Genomic DNA, 24259 nt, shown 5'->3' with positions numbered 1-24259 from the left:
CCTCTCAGACATACAAGAAAGTCTTATTATGCCAAGAATTTTGCAAAACCAATATAGCAAATTTAATGACAAATTTTGTGCTTGGAGAGAAAGAAGAATGAGTTATTGGCAAAATATCTATACCTGATGACATTTTTGGTGCTATGTAATATCACTGAGATAGAAAAGCAATTACTATCACTCTTCTTGGAGCAGTAATACAGCCTGGAAAATAGTGTATCTCACTCAGTGCCAGCAGAGAAAAAAGAAAAAAAAAAAACACCTGTTGGCAATTAAGGCAAAACTCTTCGTACTACATTAGGAATTCACTTAATATGTGCCCTTCTCTTAATATGTAGCCCTCACATATGTAAATATTTGAGTGTAACACAGTTATAGTCTTAGCATCTAGCAAAAGGCTTAGAATGATTTTCAGTTCATAATTTTAAGTTGATTTTGAATCAATTATCTAGAATTTTCTGGTATACATACCACATTTGGGGTTTCTTATCATGGAAAATTAAATGTTAGGATTATCTGAGTCATATCTCAAGTTATCATTTAAGTGGATATGAAGTACTTATTGAGGGACATCAAGCAACATGGCTCTCACAACAAAACAATAATTATAGTTCTGCTATTGATTTGTTGCTAAAATGTCGGAGAACATCAATGCTAATTATTTGATAGATGATGATCTACAATTATGTTATGCAGAACATTTTTATTTTCTAATCATCAAGTTTATTTAGTGTGTAAAACTAACCACACTGTGTAGTGTGTTGTGTGTGTGTGTGGGAGGGGGGGTGAATCATACTCTATCTTGTGACCAATGAAATTCATGTAAGAGGGCAGGGAAATAATTGGCTATGCTCATCCTTGATCCTCTAAGCACAGCCCCTGACATAGTAAACTTGTAATGTCCTTTTTTGACATTATAGATTGTTACAATAGCAACCAGTCACATTTTTCATATAAAATATATTTTTATAAGAGTAACATTGCAAATGCTAGAAGCATCATACTAAATGGGTTAAAGTGATATTATGAGAAATGTGTGAGGGATTTGTAATAAGGTCACAGCTGCTAAGTAACACACAGGATAATAGTATAAACTATTTTCATACTCATTCTAAATGTATTCCTGACATCAACTTCCACTACCTTCCAGGAATAATTTTATTTCCTATTTAATTTCAGGTGTTGCAACTGCCTAAGGTTGTTATAAATTATGTATAGCACTATATAGAACTAAAAGTAGCAGTCTCTATTCTTTACCAGTTACAAATTTTGTTTTAAATTGTTGTAGATTTATGGTTCAATTCACAATCTTGCTGTCGCTACATAATAGTTATCAAAGAGGGTCTTCAATGGACAACTTTGAAAAATGGAGATTTTGCAACAGATTACCTAGAATTCTGTTGCTACTTTCATTACATGGTAAAAGTTACAGAATAATGAACTATTTCAGCTAGAATTAAAAACTGAATTCTTTAAAATGGTAACTGGATTACTTTCTTTTTAGCAAAACTCTTTGGTAATAGTAAATTTGTCATCTCTTCCTTTAACTCCCAAACTGCATTCTTTGATTCTTTTCTTCTGTCTCAGTGTACCTGGGTTTGGAAATTTGAAGTCTTTTCTATTTCTAATTTGTCCTGTGTAGCAACATTAAAAAAAAAAAAGTACCTTGGGAGTTTTCTTCTCTTTGACATGTTTGCTAGGAAATTATTTAACAAATTATATTGTTATATAAGAAGTGGATAGGTTTTTCTTTTATATTTATCGTTATTAGTTTGGTTTCGCTATACACAATATTGGGGTTCATTTTGACACAATTATACAGGCAGAGAATATAATTTGTATCAATTTAATCTTCAGTAATTCTCCCTACCCTTCTCTCCCCCCTTCCCCAGTTCCCTTTCCTTTACTGATATTTTTTATTTATATATTTTTTTAAATGTGTGCTTGTGTACTTACAAAAAGATAGGATTCACTGTGATTTATCCAGATATATATAGGAAAGTTTGATCACACTCATTGCATTGTTCTTTGTATTCCCTGTACCCATTATTCATCCCTCCCCCTCAGGCCCCTTCTCCTGATCCACTGATTTTTCTTCTATTTTGAAGGGATGTCTCCCTATCTTTGTTTCTTTCCTTCTTCTTCTTGTTCTTCTTTTCCTTCTTCTTCTCGTTCTTTTCCTTCTTCTTCTTGTTCTTCTTTTCCTTCTTCTTTTTCTCCCCTCCCTCCTCCTCCTTCTCTTCCTCCTCCTCCTCCTCCTTCTTCTCCTCCTCCTCTCTCTCCCCACTCCTCCTCCTCCTCTTTCTTCTTCAATTCTTGGTCTAGCTTCCACATATAACAGAAACTATTTCACTCTTAAGTTTCTAGGTTTTCTCTTCTAATGCCTACATTTTGGTTTATTTCTTCTTAAACTTGGTAATCATACCAACGTGTTCTTAAACACAAGGCAAGATTTTTGTACTAATTTATAATTTTTTTAATTAGTTTTTGACTGACTTTTATTTATTTATATGTGGTGCTGAGAATGGAACCCAGTGCCTCACACATGCTAGGCAAGTGCTCTACCACGGAGCCACAACCCCAGCCCCTAATGATGTTTCGAATTATTGCTTTCTTTCAAAATTCCTGGTTAAGGAAATTTTGTTACATCTATTGAGACATTAATTTTAGAATGAGTGAGTCAAATAAATGAAAGAGTCAAATTCTGAATTTTTATGAAAATAATTTATAAAAGCTATGGAATAAGGATTTAATTTTTTTAGTTGTAGGTGGACACAATATCTTTATTTTGTTTATTTATTTTTATGTAGCACTGACGATCAAACCCGGTGCCTCACATGTGTGAGACAAGCACTCTGCTACTGAGCCACAACCCCATCCCCAAGGATTTTTTGGAACATTGCCAAATAATATTAATTATGTGGTTATCTTTAATCTTGAATTTCTGAAATATTTGATATAGTTAACCACTTCATTGTTTATAAATTATTCTTTTCTCTTGAATTTTCTGGTGCTTTATTTCTCTGCATCTTCTTTCATCTCTTTGGCCACTACTTTATAGTACTATTTATTTATGTCATTCTCTCTATTCTTTCCTAAATTTGAGCTGAGTTTTGAACCTGCTGACTCCTCTCTAAACTCTAAATGTTTTCTGGGAATGATCATTTTTACTTTAAGGATACTGTATCACTGAAGCTCTTGCTCCATTTCCTTCCCTTCTAACATTTCCCTTCCTGGCCTTTCCCTATTGTGTAACATGCTGAACATTGTATAAATCTTTGCCCATTTCTGAATACTAAATTTTGAGGACCATTGCTAAGACTCTCTTTCCCAAATATCAATTACTTTAATGGTCCGGCATTTCTCTCTAAAATTTATATCTCAAATCCATCCTCTTACCTTTATCTTTACTGCCACCATAATTGTATCCCATCTGCATTACTAAAATAGCTTCTAGCATATTTCCGTAGCCAATTCATAATCCAAAGAGTTAATTCTCTACACAGCAATTATAGCAACATTTAAAATATATAAACCAAGTAATTTCATTTTTCTGCTTAAGAACTTCAGTAGCTTCTTATGACTCTCAATATAAAACCCAAATGCCTTACCTGGGCTTGTAACTAGCCACCATGATTTTTTTCTGACCTTTCTAACTTCATCTTATAACACAGCACATATCTAATATCCCAGTCCATGCCTTTCTCCTACTTATCATGTTATATTTTCACTATTTCTCTCTTCTCCATAAAATCTTCAGGTCTTTTATTATTTAAAAGACTGATTTTACCCCTCAATACCTAAAATTGTTGCTTTGATCCCCTATAGATCTCAGCTTAACTATTACTTTTCAGAAATCTCTACTATAGGTCTTGTTTAAAAACAAATTTCCTGTTTCTAATATAATATTGGAATATATTAGGCATTAAGTAACTGCTTTTTTTGTTAGTTGCTCATGACAATACAATGATCTTGACATATCATACATTTGAACCAAATGGGGTATGAACACTGCTTTCTTAATCAGCAAATTAATGCATAAGTGAATGAATGAATATATGGATGGATAAGTCATGTTCTTCCACATCCATAGATGAAGCAACCTTTGTTTCCATCTTTAGCCAAATAGAGAAATTAAATATTAGCTCAAGGTGAAAAAAATACCATAAAAAACTATTTAATGCTCTTATATTGATTTTTTTAAACTTTGTAATTAACTTTAAAATCTACTCACATATCTGAGGAATCTACCTTTTTGAAAATATTAATAAATAGTGTTGATATTTATATTAATTTTCATAGGGTAATGATGGCTTTAGCTTCAAAAATACATATGTGTCTTTGAAACATGTACAAGATACATCTTCATGAGCACTGATGGAATCACTTTTAAAAAGGGACTTGTGATAATTTGAAAAGAATGCATTTTGACTATCAAAGTTGCTTGACCTATGCAAGTTAATGTTGCTCTAACAGATAATTCTGGGAACCAAGAAGAATTCAAACTTGTTTAACATTCCATGCTCAATAATACAGGAAAGGCATGTATTCCCAATGAAGGAACAGGCATAGCATTTGCCAGCCCTCCAGATGCTTTTCTTTTTAGGCAGATGAAGCCTCACAGCTATTTTTATTTTATCCAGATGCTACCTTTTTGAGGTTTTGGCAAAGCCTAAGTAAATCATGTCTGTGATCCAGATAAAGGCAGCATTTTCTCTCTCTGCCCTGGTGTCCATATCAGATTAGCGAACATGAACAACAAGCATTTCCTCAGAATTTTATATTTTGATGGCCCCCTCATCTTATATTATATAATTTAAGTGTCTTATAGGTTATAACAAATAGCCACTATGTATATCAGATGTATGTGTCAAGTGAAACATTTTATACTGTATAATCACACATGTGCATGCACAAACACACACATATGTTGTTTATTATCTTTAAAAGATTCAGATTTAACATTTGATCTTTTCAGACTTTTTAAAATCAAAATGTAATTGCTCCATAGTTTAACTTTTTATTTTTTTATATTAAGTAAAAAATCTTCAGTCTGGAACCCTTACACTCATTGCATAAAATTTTCTCTTTTATGCAAACAAAACCCCTCAAATCAAATAAGCATTTGTTCAAAACTGGATTTTGTACCTTAGCCGTTAACCCTTGGCCAAATATATAGACTCTGAGTCTTAATGCCTCTCCTAAAAACTGAAGCCAATAATAGCTTCAGTATAAGATTATTAAGATCATGATTATAAGATTATTAAGATGATGATGTAGGATACTAAGTATAAAACACCTAGACTAGTGTCTGCAGAGAATAATATTTAGAACAATCATGTATTATGCCACTAATTAGAGACAATCTCATTTTTTTTTTGGTATGGGAAATTGAACCCAGGGTTGCACACATGCTAGCAAGCACTTTAACACTGAGCTACATCGCCAGTCCCCATTTCAAATATTTTTAAAGAAAAACTACATCAGTCACTAGAAAGGCAATTTGTAAATCAATGGAAATGTAACTGATGTGACACAGCAATCTGTAAAAATGGGAGTTCATAACCCACTTGAATCAATCTGTGAAATATGGTATAATAAGAACTATGTAATGTTTTGAACAACCAACAATAAAATAATTAAAAAAAAAAAAAGAAAAACATATTGGACTAAATAAATCAAAGCTGCCATAGGTACCTCATATCTGAAATAACTGTTTAAAAACATTTTTTCCTATGGTTGCCAACTCCATGGGTTTTTCTGCTGTTCAAAGATTCAGATAAAAGCACACCTGGGACATGAACAAGGCTCTTGATTCTGTATTCCAGCACAAGGGAAGCAACATGTGGGGAACAGAAATTCCAGGCTGACTCCCATTAAGGCTAAAGGTGTACAGTGGTTATGTCATCTGCAGAGTTGGCAGGGGCCTGGTGTTTTGATGTCATGACACATAGGGGTGGAGTTTTAGTTGCACCTGCACTCTGCTTTAGCAGGCCTCTTCATGTGATGGATATCACATCACCATCTTATGTGATCACCCAGGGGTATGATTCTTTACAATGTGAAGAAAGTAAAGGTACCAGCTGTGGCTTACTTTATTAATGACACATGTGTTTGCCCTCATTACTTGAAATTTTCGCATTATTATCTTGGAGAGTCCTGAACATTATTTTCATATCCGGGAAAACTATTGTTCTGTATCATCGGTTTGATTTTTGTGACTGTATCTTGTCTGGCTTTGGCATTTTGATATCTCTGCTGAACACACAGTCTAAAAGGCTGAGCTGACTTCTATAGGTTATCCTAATACCTTCAAACACTGGTCTACTTTTGAACTCCCAATTTTCTGGGATGTCTGTTGATTCCATAAGACTGAGAGCTAGTTTAGCTGGCTCACTAAGAATACCAAACAATAACTTCACATAAAAAAGGAGGTAATAGAGAGAATACAGAATTTTGGCTAAACTCGATTCCAAAGTATTTGAAAACTAAACTAATGAAAAAAAAAAAAAAACAGGAAGGAAACCAGGTCAGAAAGAAATCCCTTAACCCATTTAAGAGGAAAAGATAAAATAACATTGTGTATTTTAATCATTACTTAATTGAATTCCTCCCCTTCTTTTATTTCCTTTTGCTTATATTTCCAAATCTCAAAATTCATATGGAAAACGATTAAAATATAATTGGCATCTCGGTAAGTATGCATATTCAAATATATGTATACTAGTGAATATTTACAGAGAGACACTAATGCCAATGAAAATAAGATTTTACATAAAATATGGAAATAGCTTTTAATAAATTACTTTGAAGTCATATAGCCAAATCCAGTCATTTTTCTGTTTATATATTATATTACTTAAGTATTAAATTTACTTTTGGAATATTTTAAAGCTCAAAAAAATCCTCCTGGTTAATGCTACAATATTATCAATTTTATATTGTTTGACTTGAATCAACATTGTCTTTCACACAACACTGTAACCCTTAGTTGCTTCATATTAAAAAAAAAAAAAAAGTGTCTGTTCCAACCTATCAGAGAGTCAAGACATTTTATAGCAGAGAGACATTGGTGCTTACAATGAAGGCATCTTCATTATTCTAAAACATTTAGGGCAGGTTTTTAGCAGAGTACAAACTTTGGATTTATCAGCAGAAGGATCCTGAGGGATGAATTTATGTAACACTTGGATAAACTAATTCTCATCATTTTCAGTTTCTCTGGGCTCAATTATTTTGCCATTAATTTTGCCTTAGAATGTGAGTTTTGAAATCATGAGACAAAATGCTCAAAATGTCTCAACTAACCAGAGAAGTTAATTTTACTTCTATAATATAATTCAAACTCTGAAAAAATGATAAATACAAAGGTATATTAAAGTACAACATTTTGATCTGTTTATGAGAAAGGCAATGTAAAAACTTTAAAATATTTTATAAAACTTCAAGATTAAAAAAAGAATAAAAGAAATGTAAATGTGAAGCAAAAATTGCATTCAGATTTAGGTGTTATTTTTCTGCCTATAAAACTTTATTATTATCTGTACTCTCCAGAATAAAGGTAAGATCTGTGCAATATACTTAAGAAACAGCAAATGGATTCTTCTGAAAAGATATTCATAAAACACTATATTATTTTAAATTAAGATGTATGAAACTGTCATTTTAAATATCAAAAGTTCAAATAATAGTTTCATGTTTCAAACTAATAATTTCATCATAATCACTTTATGTAATCTGCATTACTTATTTATTTTGCTTGTGTCATTATACCAATGGTTGTCAATCTTGGCTGCACTTTGAAATCATCTGGGAAGTTTTATACCACTAAAGGCTTATTGTCATTCCCGAACAATCTGATTTAATTGGCACGTGGCATAAACTGTGCATAAAAGATATTTCTAGGGCTGGAGATGTGGCTCAAGCCTTAAGGCGCTCGCTTGGAATGTGTGGGGCACTGGGTTCGATCCTTAGCACCACATAAAAAGAAAAATAAAGATGTTGTGTTACTAAAAACTGAAAAATAAATATTAAAAAATTTTTTCTCTCTCTCAAAAAAAGATATTTCTAATCCCCACAGATGATTTTAATTTGAAGCAATGTTTGGGAATCCGTTTTGTACACTGTTGTTTTAAAATCTTTGTATCACTAAGCATCACCTAGGATGTAACTAGGAAGCTAGCTACATCTCAAGATTCACAAACCCCATCTATGAGATTCTTTAAAATAAATCTGAGTATCATATTAAAATAATCTGAGTATAATTTTTGTAAAGAAGTAGTTTTCACAATGGACATTTGTAAAGTCTATTCTAAATCAATGAAGTGATATAATTAATTAGAAACTCTAACTATATAGGCTCATGTTTTAAAATATCTGCAGATAGCTTCCATAGTTCAAAATTATTAGTCTACACCTTCAATTAGGTATACTAATAAAATCAACAATTGGAGTGAGAAATCATTGTGTGAGCCCTGTGATTCACTTAATAACTATAGTACCTCCCACAAACCCCTGAAAATTAATCATCTCTTTGTAATGTAGATTCAATGAGCACAGAAACCTCATTGATTGCTACAATGATTGAATAGGAAAAATTAGTTATTAAATATTAGTATGGATGTGTTTACTTAAAAACAATGCATCAACAACAACAAAAATCTTAGTCATTTCTAGACAAACTCTGCCTAATCTATTCATACTTTGTTTACCTTGAATGGGCTGTAGGATTGTACTCAATTACTAAATAACTAATAAAAAAAATTATAAATCTTCCACAATCACTTTGTCCCTTTGCCTTAAGGACATACTGTTTTGGGGGTTCCTCTTAATTTACATGACAGTCCTTCCTATCAGCTATTATCTCCTCATTATGAATTGTTTGGGACTTGGCCTTGGGATCTGCCTTCTTTTTGTTGTTGTTGTTGTTCCAATTAGTTATACATGATAGTAGAATATATTTTGACATATTATACATAGATGGAGTATGATTTCTCATTTTTCTGGTTGTACATGATGTAGAATTACATTGGCTGTTCAATCAAATATGCACATAGTATAGAGTGCCTGATTCATTCTATTATTTTTTCTATTCCCTTTCTTCCCCCCTTCCCTTCATTGCCCTTTGTCTAATCCAAAGTACTTCTATTCTTCTCTAACCACCTCCCCCTTATTGTGAATTAGCATCTGCATATCAGAGAAAGCATTCAGCCTTTGTTTTTTAGGGATAAGCTTATTTTACTTAGCATGATATTCTCCAATTCCATCCATTTACTGGCAAATGTCACAATTTTGTTCTTCTTAATAATTGAGTAATATCCCATTGTGTATATATACCAAATTTCTTTGTCCATTCATCTGTTGAAGGGCACCTAGGTTGGTTTCATAGTTTAACTATTGTGAATTCAGCTTCTATAAGCATTGATGTGGCTGTGTCACAATACTACCGTGATTTTTAAGTCCTTTGGACATAAACCGAGAAGTGGGACTACTGGGTCAAATAGTGGTTCCATTCCTTGTTCTGACCTCTTTTTTTTTTCCTATGCTTACTCTCTATCAGGCACTCTTATCCAACTCTATGGCTATTAATATTATCTGTGTGACTACATAGCTGAGGTTTATTTCTAATACCTGTCAACTAATGAGTATTCAATCAGTATCCATGCAGGGCTGGTCCCCACTTTCCTGATCCCTCTTTATTTTTAAATTTATATTTGTTCCTTTTGATTATACATGACATTAGAATCTATGTTGATATGTTTATACAAACATGAAATATATCTTATTCTAATTAGAATCCCAGTGTTGTGGGTGTACACCATGGTGAGATTCACTGTGCTGTATTTATATATGTAGCCATCCAGTACATGCCCAAATACTAAAAAAAAAAAAAAAAAAAAAAAAATTAGCTCCTCTGAGACAGTGTCAAGGTACCTCTGGTTTGCACTCTCACTTTGTTCCACAAACTAAATAAAAAATTAAATTAACTTCACATGAATATAATGATTTTTTTTCTAGTAGACATTGATGACAGTTATCTATATCTGACAAATATTTCTTTGCCTACTTAATTTCTTATTCTCTGCCTCCAATATCTTAAATGCAATCTCCTTGAAAAGATTATTTTTAGTTTCTTCACTGTCATACACCAAGATGCTGTCCAAAATAGGTGCACAGTAAGTTTTGTTATATTTTTGAATGAAAAATAATGAAAACTATTATGATAGTTGTTATTGTTGCTTTTTTTATCTGTCACATTTATCAGTATCATAGAAACAAAGCTGGCATTTTGCCCTTTCTCTAATCGTACAACATAACAGTCAGAAAAGTGAAGTGTTTTCCCACTGATACAGACAAAATAACAAAAAGGCCAGGGGACCCTCTTGTTTTAGTGCATGCTGTGCTGCTATAACAGGAAAACAGGAAACTATACATGGATAATTATTTTTTAAAAACTCACTTTTGTCATAATTCTGGAGATTGGCAAATTCAAGATGAAGATGCCAATGTCTGGGGGCTGGGGATTTGGCTCAGCAGTAGAGCTCTTCCCTAGCGCCAGCAAGTCATAGCAACATATAAAAATAAATAAATAAAAATAAAGGTATTGTGTCCAACTACAACACACACACACACACACACACACACACACACACATATGTAAAGATGCCAGCATCTGGTGAAGACTTTCTTGCGCATGCCAGAAGTGCAACAGACTGAACTCACTTCCACAAGCTCTTTTTATAATGGAGTTAATCCTTTCATGTGAACAGAAACCTTGTGACCCAACCAATGTCCCAAAAGACCTGCTCCTAAAATCATTGCACTGATTATAATTAAGTTTATTTATTTGATTGTTTGTTTTTACCAGGGATTAAACCAGAGACACTTAACCACTGAGCCATATCCCCAGCCCTTTTTATTTTTATTTTGAGAAAGTTGCTGAGGCTGGATTTGTACTTGTGATTTCCTATCTCCAGAGCCACAGGGATTACAGGTGTCTGCCAACCAGGCCCAGAAAGGATTGTTTTAATGAATTTCAGCACACTGAAAATGTAACACCTCATCACCTCTGTCCCTGAAATAAATTACACCCTCAGCCACTTACTGTAAGTTGTTCTCTAATAGAAATATCTTTATTTCTAATTTTGTCGGTGATGATACCTGATAAAACTTTCAAGTGTAATAATCATGTTAAAAAATCTTATTCTGCCATGAAAAGACAGTATAACTTGGGTATCCAGTGGGGATTGCTGTTTGTCTCTAAAAAAAGTTTGTTTTCACTTAAATATTTGTTGTATTTACTTATTAATTCTATATATTCAATACACAAACCACTTAGGAAAAAATATTTGAAATAAACTAATTTTCTTTTCCAAATTCATTGGCTTGGAGATTTTTTTTAAATACTAGGAAAATTACAAAGATAATATCTGAAATAGACTTAAAAATTCTCTCATAAGTGAAAAATCTTACTAATATTTCTATTTAAGGGATCTAGTAAAATATCAAAGAAAATTGCAACTGACAAAGGAAATGCTAATCTAGTTGTATAGCAAGATATCAGATAAATATCTGTAAACATATGTATATATGAATATATATTATATATGTAATGCATATATAAAATAATTATGATTTGCAAATGAAAAATATGATTGAGTTAAATGAAAGTTCTGTTCTTATAACACTTACCATAAAAAAGCCAAAGTGTCCTGCAATAGATATACATTGATGGTTTTACTAATTAAAAGCAGGTGGACTATTTGGCAACAGAGGGCAATAAGAGTTCTGTCATACCCAGATTTGGCAGTTAATGATAATAGCATCACTTAAAAAAGCAGGTTGTTAAAATGCCATCTATATGATTGGAAAAATCTGTGTTAGACAAAGAACGTTATGTTTAACTAGTTCTGAATTTTTTTTCTCGTTTTAAGAAATTATGACCAATTTGACCTAAATTTTATATATCTTCTAAGAAATTCAATTGATTATTTGAAAAATTATTTCTTTATTATGTAGGTTCATGGGTAAATACAGTAACAATTGATAATATAATTACTGGAGTCCATTTTTACAATTATGTGTACATTCTGTTTTTTATTTAAACACAATATTATAAGCAAGGGTACCTTTCTTATACATCAGCCAAATAATATTGGAATAAAACTGATCAAATAAAGAAAATAAATTTGCCCTGTTTTCTTCAGACCATTGTTTAATAAATCAAGGGATAGCTTGAAAGTGTATAATATTAGTCACATTTGTTCTTTTTATTTTAATATTTATTATTTATAAATTAGTTTATATTTTAAAAATAAAAGGCTGGTATCAGGTATCCAATACGTCCCTGTGCCTGTCCTGGCAATCCTGATGTATGCTTGTGAAAGTCAAAATAAATTGCTTTCTGTCTTTGAGTAACCTTGTTTAAGCGTTTTATGTGTGGCAAGATTCTTTTACCATTACTTTTGTTGGGAAAAAAAATATCCATAAGCTGAAAATAAAGCAGGAAGATTATTGCACGTCCTTTCAATGTCATTGTTTAACAGGCTCACTCAAGAATTATTTAATTATCTAGGAAGATGCACCTGTGTTTTACTTTGCTATTTATTATTTTATTAGAGTCCTTAAACTGTGAAATTAAATGTTAACTTATAAGCTTCTGTCAGGTAGAAAAGATAAGCCCAAATATCTCCAGTTTCACTTTTAAAGCTTATCAGAAATTTAACAGTTTCATTTTCATTAACAAATTCTTTCCATAAATCCTTTGACAATAAAAATCTTCCTTCAAAACTTTGAGCTAGTTTTACTATCCTACTGTTTATTTATTGATGAATAAAACCTTTGTCACATGTTTATTCTATGTTTGCATGATAGTCAAACATAGAATAATGAAAAGTTAATTGTTTCAGAAGTTCAATGGATATGCCCCAATGGGAGCTGGTACCAGAGACAATCAGCTGAGTTACCTGAGATGAACACCCACCTATGGCACATAGTGTCTTGGCTCAAAGAGTAAGTCCCAAGAAGCATTAGAACTTTAAATTTCTGACTCCTGGTTGTCTGTGTTTAGTAAGTCTGTGTTTTCGTCTTACTTTCCACTTCCATGCCAGGCTGTTTTGGGTCCTCATTTGCTCAGTGCCAAAAAATTATTTCGAGTTGGTGGTAGTGAAAAGTAGAAATCTTGGGCTGGGGATGTGGCTCAAGGGGTAGCGCGCTCGCCTGGCATGCGTGCGGCCCGGGTTCGATCCTCAGCACCACATACCAACAAAGATGTTGTGTCTGCCAAGAACTAAAAAATAAATATTAAAAATTCTCTCTCACTCTTTCTTTAAAAAAAAAAAAAGAAAAGTAGAAATCTGGTTTTAATATCTGATTACTTTGCAATCTTTAAGCAGAGTGAAGTTAGGTAATAATAGAGGTCAATTCTGTTGTGGGTGAGAACTGATAGAGAATCCTACTCAATAATCTTTTAAAATTTCCTTTTCTATTTAAGAAAACAAGTCAGTTTCAAGGATTTCTATTTCAATTGTTTTATAGAAAATAAAGATGCTCATGAAAATATAACATTTAAAAATAATACAAAATAAATTGACTTAATAACATTGTAATTATATTAGGATTTTAAGACACAAAAATTACTTTTTCAGAATTTGTAGAAACTGTACATAAGAACATAAGTTATCATGAATCTTGATGATCTAGATTATTTTAATATTTTGATCTTAAAATACAACTCACTTTTCCTTGTTAGTAAGTGTGGCATGTATACAATTTAAATTAAAATTTGAATTTATTAATCCTACATAATATTTTCATCTTGAGTAATAGGTTTTTTTTAATTAAAAATTATTTATTTTTACATGTATTGGTTTCATCATTGTTATTTTAAAATCTAGTGTGGTAATGTTGAAAAGTAAGCCTCTATACTTTGTTATAGAATTGCCATGTGATCCACATTCCCACATTAGGTATATATCCAAACAAATAAAATCAGCATATTGAAGTGAAAGCTGCACTCCCATGTTTATTGTAGCACTATTTAATATCGCAACTAAATAAATACAAATTAAGTGTCTATCAGCCAATGAATGGATAAAGAAAACATGGTGCATAAACACAATGGGATACTATTCAGTTATAAAAAATGACTAAATCCTGTCATTTGGTATAATACAGTTGGAATGGAGATCATAATGTTAAGTGAAAAAAGCCAGGAACAGAAACAGAACACATGATGTTAATTCTTAAAAAAAAAAAGGCGATCTTGTAGAAGCTGAGAATAGACTGGTAGCTACCACAGGCTGGGGAACAGGAAAGATGGGGATACATTGAATAATAGATACTAAGCTATAGTTAGAGAGGAGCAAGAAGTTCTGGTGTGCAGTTATATAAAAATACAATAAATAACTACACATTATACAAAGCTTGAAAAATATATTGGTAAGCAAGGTAGATATATCAAAACATAATGTTATTCCACTAAAGTGTACAATTTTATGTTGTTACATATCTGTTAAAATAAATTTAAACATCTGAAAAAAACTACTATATAGGGACTTCACAAAAGAAGGTAGGTATTAAATATATGAAAGATTTCCAAGCCTCATTAGTTATCGTGGAGATACAAATGAAAAATTGAATTAAGCATCACTATCCCCTCAAGATAGTAGCTATAATAATAATTATTATTATTAGTAGTAGTAGTATTAAATAATATAATATTAATAATAATAATAATTATTATTATTTACAGTTTTGTATTCAAATGCAAATACTGGAATTAAGAGTAAATTGGTTCATCCAGTTTGAAGAATCTTCAGTATTGTCACCTCTAACTATCTGCACAGTCATGACCCAAACAATTCTCTTGTTCAATGAAAATGCTCACATGTTTATCAACAGATATATGCAGAAATAATTCTGACTATACAATTCATAATAACCCCAAACTGGTAACAGTACAAATGTTTAAATACAGTTGAATGATTAAGTAAATTATTTTATATTCATGCAATGAAACACTGTATTGCAATAAGAATGAATGAATTTGCTAAATGTAACAGCATGCACATATCTCACAAACATAATATCCAGAACAAAAAGGCAGGAATAAAAGATTACATACCAAGTGACTCTAATTCCATTTTTATTAAATACTTAATTGGTTCATGATTATACATAATACTAGGATTCATTGTGATATATTCACTCATGCAAATAATATTGTTTGGTCAATTTCATTTCCAAGTGCTTCCTTTTCCCTTCCCCTCTTTTCTTCCTTATGCCTCACTTCCCTACTCCAGTGGAGTGGTCTCACTTTTATTTTCAAAAGAGCCCTGCCCTTTTTTTTTATTATTTTTCTCTCTCTCTAGCTTCCACGGAAAAAAGAAGAAGAAAAAACAAAACAAAACAACAACAACAACAACAAACCACCATGCAATCCTTGACTTTCTGATAACTCTAAATCCAAGAAGCTCAAAAATAAAGCAAAACTGATGTATAGCTTTGGAACTCAAGATATCTTTAGAGAGCAATGAGTCGGTAATCATGGGAAGGTGTAAGAGGGGTTCTGGGTTGCTAATTAAGGACTTTTTTATTTCGCTTAATAAGCATTATCCATATATGTTCAACTTCTGAAAAAATATTCTAGCTGTATAAGTTTGTATTTTTCTCTTGATTTGTTACATTTTACAAATTGGGTTATATAAGGGAAAATACACTCTAGAAACATGAATCAAACAGCTGGATATCTTCAACAATGTAATCATTAAGAAAAGATCATATCTAATAGTTTCTTAAAAAACATTAAATACAATTTAATATTCAGTCAATTTAGAAGACGATGAGGGGCTGGGGATGTGGCTCAAGCGGTAGCATGCTCGCCTGGCATGCGTGCAGCCCAAGTTCCATCCTCAGCACCACATAAAAACAAAGATATTGTGTCCTCAGAGAACTAAAAAATAAATATTAAAAAAAATTCTCTCTCTCTCTCTCTCTCTCTCTCTCTCTCTCTCACACACACACACACACACACACACACACACACACTCATTCTCTCTTTAAAAAAAATAGAAGACAATGATGTAGAGGTCTCATGAATAGTGATTTGTGAGAAAAATAAAAAGCATTGTGAGCTTTAAGTTTGCTTAATATAGGAACTGAACTAAGTAAACATAGGGGTTAGCTAACATATCTAATTGAATGTAATAAATTTGTATGATATCATACTGTAAAATTTGTAAACTTTATACTACAATTTGTAAAGCCAAGATAAATAACTGGTAATGAACACACACAATGTCAGTGATATTTCATAACACAATATCCCTTCTGTTAACAAATAATTTTCAAAACTAAATGATCCATTTTGCAGTATCTTTCTTTAATTACTACAAAACAAGAAAAATATGAAAAATACATGTTAAAATTACATGTAATATCTTAATTATCCTAGAATCAATAATATATTATCATTTTATAAGATATTACTCTTCAACATTGTAAGGAACTTGTTCATGTTTTTCTCCTGTTATGTTTATAGAAAAAAATCCTGCAATGAGCTTATGTAATTAGTTCTTGAAATTAATTTCATTTATCATTTTCTGGGTTTAAAATTATTTAATTTTACTGAGCCTCTAAAAAGTAGCAGAACAATTGTCTTTCATAATACTAAAACAAGAAAAATAAAAATACACCTGAAAATAAATATGTAAAGTCATTGAAAATAGATCATTTTAAATGGTGGCAAAATAGAGACTTGATTTTTTTAACTATATAAGTTGTTGAATATTACCAATAACTTTAGTGTATGTGGTTCTGGAGAATGAACTCAGGGATACTTTACCACTGTGTTACATCTTAGGCCCTTTTTATTTTTATTTTGAGATGGGATCTTCTTAAGTTGCTGAGACTGGCCATAACTTTCAATCAATCTACAGAGTCTCCCAAGTTGCTAGGATTACAGACATGTACCATCACACCTGGCTAAAAATTACTAATAATTAAAAAGAATGATAAAAATTGATTTAAAGAGACTTCTCATTTTAAAATACTAAATAATTAAATAAAAAATAATTCGATTGTATGTGGATTTGAATTTCCAACAAGATTTAATTATTTTCACCATTTTTTTTAGAATCAACATAGTCCTAGCAAAAGTTCATTCATTAACACTTCATATAATGTATTGCCTCCACAAAATTGACATAATAATTTTTTTCATCAGTTCCATTATAGGTAAGTAGGCGGTTTAGTTTTTTATTGTAATTAACTTGGTTATATTCTGTACATATCAAGAATTTAGAAAGGTATGAGATCACTGAATTTTGAAAGGAATTTGGGGGAAGTAAAATTGGAATTGATCAATGCAAAACAGGTTTTGGAGTGTAAGTTTCAGGACCCTAATAATAGTGCATTCATGTCCCTCCACTGTGATTTGTCAGCTTATATTACACCAGGTAGTTTGTAATTCTAGCTCCAAAAATGAAGAATCTTAGTAATGTGACTCAATTTGTTTTCCACCCTTGATTTGTGGAGATAGGAAATCTTGATTGAGCTTTCCAAATTGGGAGATATTATTAAAAGAAAGAAATGGGATATCATAAAGGAAAAGCATAGCTGCCTACTACAAAGTTATCAGTAGTGAAGCTTGTTAACTGCATGAAATATTCCAGTCCTATTTCTGATTTAAATGGATTATGTTACTTTTGTCATAGTTAAGTAGAATTTATTTAATTGAAAGTATTTATTATCCATCACATAAATTTTTACCTTCCTACTGAAGTTTCTAAGAATTTTAATAAGGAGTAGATATGAAATTTTATTAAATCATTAACATATAAGTTATAATTTTATCCTTATCCTATAAATATCTATATATTACATAAAACTAGATAATCCTTCAATTCTTCTATTTTGATTTATTTTTTGATATGAGGTGAGTTAGGAATTCAACTTTATTTGTACACTTGTGAATATCCAGTCGACCCTGAATTAGTTTTAAAATGAGTATTTTTCCTGATTGAATTTTCTTAATATCTCCATTGAAAATCAATTGTTAAGAGTTTATTTCTGGACTCTTTCTTTTATCTTATTGCTCTATATGCATATTTATTATACAAGAATTATATTATCTTGATTATTACAGCTTTGTAATAAATTCTTAATGCAGAAAATGTCAGTCCTCCAAATTCGTTCTTTGCTTTCAATATTGTTGTAGTTGTTCAAAGTCCCTTATATTTGATGCAAACTTTAGTAAAGCTTATTGACTTTTAAAATAAAGGCAGCTGGGATTTTGGTACTAATTACACTAAATCTGTGAATTAAATTGGGAAATACTGCCTCTTAACAATATTAGGTATCGTTCTATGTACATTAGACGTGTTTTCATTCATTTAGATCATATTTAATTTTTTTCAAAAATGTTTTATTGTTTTCTGTATACAAATCTACCACTCCTTTTGCTAATTTTATACAAAACATATTGTTATTTTGATACTTTTGGAAATGAAATATTTTCTTAATTCTTTTTGGAATTTTTATTGCTAGTGTCTATAGATTTGGAATATCTTCCAAATGATATTTAGACATAGATCTTATACCCTTTGATTTGCTGAATTAATTTCTAATTATAATTTATTGTTTTATTTAAAAATATTATAGATATAAAAGATAATGCCATCAAATAATGGAAATTGTTTTGCTTCTGTCCTAGTATGGAATCTTGTATTATTTTTATTGTCTAACCACTCTGTCTAGTATTTAGTAAAATGTTAATTATATTTGAAAAAATGGATATCATTATCTTGATCTTAGGCGGTTGAACATTCACATTTTTTACTTAAAGCATGAAATAAGCAGTGAGTTTTCATATATGCTCTTTTATCAGTTTAAGAAATTTTTTAAAAAAAAACTTTTCCATTCATAATTTGTTGATTGTTTTTATGATGAAAGTATATTGAATTTTGCCAATTATTTGTCTAAGTCTATTACATGATTATGTGGGCTTTGCTTCTGTTCAATTAATATTGTGTACCATGTTAATTGATTTATGTATGTTAAACTCACCCAGTTGTCATGGTCAGTGTTGTTATGTGTCAAATCAGATGGCTACTAGGCCTCAGGCAAGACTGAATGCTTCATCTTGGGCCACCAAATTTCCATGCAAACTGAGCTGTCCATTATGAAGTGAATAATATCTAACTGACCCAAGATATAAAGTTCAGTATTCATAGAGGTACTTCCTCAGCAGATGAAAGTGATATATAAAAGATAAGTCTTGAGCAGGCCCTGAAGGTACAAGCAATCCCTACCTGAAAGTATTCCAAATGTTCATGGTTCTTCTTCATTACCTTCTATATTCCATCCTGTACCTCTGCCCACATGTCAAGTTCCTAATGATCATTGAACTAAAAGAAGAAAAAGTGAGGCTTAGCTGTTCACTTTATAGTGAACAGCATTGCATCCCTTTTCTCGGACATCTTTTAAGGATAGAGGAAATGGGAAATTCTCCCTGTGGCCAAATTTGATCAGTGGATGTAGTTGCCTGGTTATTCATTTTGCTTGAAAGAATGCCTGATGTGCAAGTGTATGCCAATTCTATGTGCTATGGACAAGGGCTTGACTGGATGCTTGAGGACTTGAAAAAAACTTAATTGGATTTTGTTACTATTGCTCTGTAGTATAGTTTAAGTTCTGATATAGTGATGCCACCTGCTTCACTCTTCCTGCTAAGGATTACTTTAGTTATTCTGGGTCTCTTATTTTTCCAGTAAATTTCATAATTGCTTTTTATATTTCTAAAAGGAATGCCATTGGGATTTTGATCAGAATTGTATTAAATCTGTATAGTGCTTTTGGAAGTATGGTCATTTTGATCATATTAATTCTGCCTATCCAAGAGCAAGGTAGCTCTTTCCATTTTCTAAGGTCTTCTTTGACTTCTTTCTTTAAGGTTCTATAATTTTCATTATATAGATCTTTCATCTCTTTTGTTAAGTTGATTCCCAAGTTTTTAATTTTTTTTTTATTTTTTGAGGCTATTGAAAATGGGGTAGTTTTCCTCGTTTCCCTTTCTGAGGATTTGTCACTGATGTACAGAAATGCCTTTGATTTATGGATGTGGATTTTTTTATCCTGCTACTTTGCTGAATTCTCATTTATTAGTTCTAAAGGTTTTCCAATGGTACAGAATAGAGGACACAAATACTAACCCAGAAAATTACAATTATCTTATATTAGACAAAGGTGCATTGGTGAAAAGATAGCCTCTTTGGAAAATGGTGCTTGGAAAACTGGAAATCTACATGCAACAAAATGAAATTAAACCCCTATTTCTCACCATGCAAAAAACTCAACTCAAAATGGATCAAGGACTTAGGAATAAAAACAGAGATCCTGCATCTAATAGAAGAAAAAGTAGGCCCTAAACTCCATCATGTGGGATTAGGCCCCAACTTCCTTAATAAGACTCCTGTGATGCAAGAATAAAATCAAAAATCAGTAAATGGGATGCTCTCAAACTAAAAAGTTTCTTCTCAGCAAAAGAAACAATCTGTGAGGTGAATAGAGAGCCTACATCTTGGGAGCAAATCTTTACCTCTCACAATCAGATACAGCACTAAACTCTAGGGTATATAAAGAACTCAAAAACTAAGCACAAAAAAACCCTACAAATAACCCAATCAACAAATGGGCCAAGGACGTGAACAGACACTTCTCAGAAGATGATATGTAATCAATCAACAACTATATAAAAATGTTCATCATTGCTAGCAATTAGATAAATGCAAATCAAAACTACTCTAAGATTTCATCTCACTCCAGTCAGAATGGGAGCTATTATGAAGACAAACAACAATAAGTGTTGGCGAGGATGTGGGAAAAAAGGTACACTCATAGCCTGATGGTGGGACTGAAATTTGGTGCAGCCAATATGGAAAGCAGTATGGAGATTCCTTGGAATACTGGGAATGGAACCAACATTTGACCTAGCTCTCCCTCTCCTTGATCAATACCCAAAGGACTTAAAAACACTATACTATAGGGACACAGCCACATCAACAATGTTTATAAGCAGCACAATTCTCAATAGCTAAAGTATGGAACCAACCTAGATGCCCTTCAACAGATGAATGTATTAAAAAATGTAGCATATATACACAATAAAATATTACTCAGCAATAAAAGAGAATAAAATGATGGTATTTGCAGGTAAATGGATGGAGTTAGAGAAGATAATGCTGAGTGAAGTTAGCCAATCCCCAAAAGCCAAATGCTGTATGTTTTCTTTGACATAAAGAGGCTGATTTATAGTGGGGTAGGGAGGGGGACCATGGGAGGAATAGATGAATTCTAGATAGGGCAGAGGGGTTGGAGGTGAAGGGAAGGGGCATGGGGTTAGAAATGATGGTGGAATGTTATATGATCATTATTATTCAAAGTACATGTATGGAGACACAAATTGGTGTGAATATACTTTGTATACCACCAGAGATATGAATGATTGTGCTCTATATGTGTAATAAGAATTGTAATGCATTTTGCTGTCATATATAAATAAAAATACTCTAAAAAAGCAACTTAATTGGAATATTAGTGAAAGCAAGGTCTTTAGAAGAGATATACAAGTTTCTGTCTCTAAAATGAACAAAAATGTGAAGATATTTGTATCCCATGTTAATAATTACCAATGAGTCAATTCAGAAAAGGACTTGATGATCAAGTTGTTAGGATAATCCATTTTGTGAAATTCAACAAACCTCTTTCCTTAACCATTTTTGTCATTGTCTAATACACTCATGAACCAAGTGGCCATGTGGCAGAGATGGTGGTCTGAATAGACTGTGCAATTTGAACATCCATTCATCAACAGTGTTGATATAACAACTGCCTAGTACAATCAGACTGCTTTCATCATGGCAGAAGTTGTTGTTCTTTCTTGAATAGTCATTTACTCTGGATATGGATTTGTTTTCTATGCATGCAAATCTTTTGCCAATACTCCATTTGTGGTCCTACAGAATGCCTTAACCATCATTATGATACCCTATATATCATTACATTTGATGAAAAAACTCATTTAACAGCAAATGAAATTCAGCAATGCCCCCGCACCCATTCATGGAATTCACTGCCCATATTACATTGAGTTTGGGAGTTGAGGACAGAAAATGGGAGCAGTACAACTCAGGATTATCCCTAATGATCACCTAGCTAAATATTTGCATTCTTTTATCACAAATCTATGTTCTGGTGATCTAAAGTTCTTGATTTCAAATAAAGAAATGCTTCTATATACAAACACATGATGATTCCATTAAAGTGAAAGTTAAAACTGACACTCAGCTACTCTGGGCCCCTTCATACTTTTGACTATTGATTGACTTTGAGAGTCAAAGAATAGATTACCATCTGTGTGGCACCATGCCTGTAATCCCAGCAGCTCAGGAGTCTATGGCAGGAAGATTGAGAGTTCAAAGCCAGCCTCAACAAAAGCAAGGCACTAAGAATCTCAGTGACACCTTGTCTCTAATTAAAATATTTTAAATGGTTGGGGATGTGGCTTAGTAGTTAAGTGCACCTGAGTTCAATCCCTGATCCAAAAAAAAAAAAGTGACTCTTAATAGTAATCCCCCCATAAGGATTGATATTATTGTAATTATTGGTCTTTTTAAAATTTATTACCTTTGCTTAGTGAATTCTTCAAATTCTTTTTCCTCACTTAGTGTGCAGCCCTTGATATCACTGTGTGGTACTTCATCCTCTTTGTAAGCTTTGGCAGGTGCAATTGAGTGCTCCAGTATTCTTATCTGTGGTGTCTATGGTAAACTACCACCTTATGAGTTATCACTGTGTTGTAGAAAAGAAAGGAATCCTCTCAACCACACCTGCCTGGAATAGAGTCCTTATAGTGGAGCACAGAAGAAATGAGTAATGCCATAATCCTCCTAGGGTAAAACCTAGCTCTGTAATGGAAACTTCTGAGTGAAGAGTAATATTTAAATTTAGCTTCAACTTGAATTATAATGTCTATTTAAATGATGCTACTTTAATACTGGTGAATGTTATCTGAAATTTTATTATAATAAGAATAAAGAATGTCTTTTGAAATCTCCATTATTTGCACAGAAATTGATGCAGAAAGTATTGATAACCACAAAAATGAAAAGACATTTGCTGGCTGACTTCCTACATTGGTTCATTTGTAAAGGTTAGTAATTTTACTTAAAAGTTAAAATTAGCACTAAGAAATGTTTCATAATTGTCCTTTAATTAGAGACTAGATTGCAGATGATTAACTGTTATACATAAAATGTCTCATAATTTTAGTGAATGCTCATCTCTCAAAATTGAAGTTAATACTTATTTTACTAATAGTGAAATCAGAATAAAATATCTCAAAGTTATAGTTAGAAAAACATTATGAATCATGTACAGAATAATTATAATAGTGTTAAGGAAGACATATTATATTCAAGTAGGAAAATTTAAATTACTTTTATATGTTACTTTTTTAAAATCCTACATATAATTATAAAGTTCTATGACTTGTTCTACTCTTGAAAATATACTAGAATATATTAAATTTTTAACTGATTTAATATCAGTAACTATGTTTCATATAATTCTCCTAGAAATAAAAAAATAAATAAATATATCTTTTTTGGTTATTTACCAAAATATAGTGGATATTAAGCTATATTTAACATTTTGATGCATTTTGTGTTTATCATACTCTAGTATTATTTTTAAATTATGAATTTCATCAATGTATGTATCAGGATTATTAATTTTACTTTAAGACAAAACAGGTTACATAAAACTAAATATTTCTAAAATATTTTACACTTTAGGTCAGTTTTCAACCACAATTGTTTTTAATATTCTTAGTTTTATTTTGAATAAATGTAAATTCATAGTTCTGTAATAGAGTTTGTAATATTATGATATAAAATATATACAATACATTCAGATCTCTAAACAAATAAAACATCAGAAATGTTCCTTTTTCTTCTATATGTTAAAAAATTAGTGATAAAAGTTTCTGTAATAAAATTAAAATATCAAAGGGAGATGATAGTGTTCCTTAAATGGAAACACTTACTGGAATGCATCTTCATTCAATTTATGGGAAAATATGTAAATGGTCATACGTGAAGAGAAGCAATTTGTTTTGAAAAAATATGATATTTTTGCTTTTACAATCATGATCTTAATGTTGTTACTTACAAATAAATTTTAGTCAGGTGCAGGTACACAC

Source organism: Spermophilus citellus (assembly GCF_964194105.1).
Source record: "Spermophilus citellus genome assembly, chromosome: 7".
NCBI classification, from domain to species: Eukaryota; Metazoa; Chordata; class Mammalia; order Rodentia; family Sciuridae; genus Spermophilus; species Spermophilus citellus.
This window is presented reverse-complemented; position numbering follows the sequence as displayed.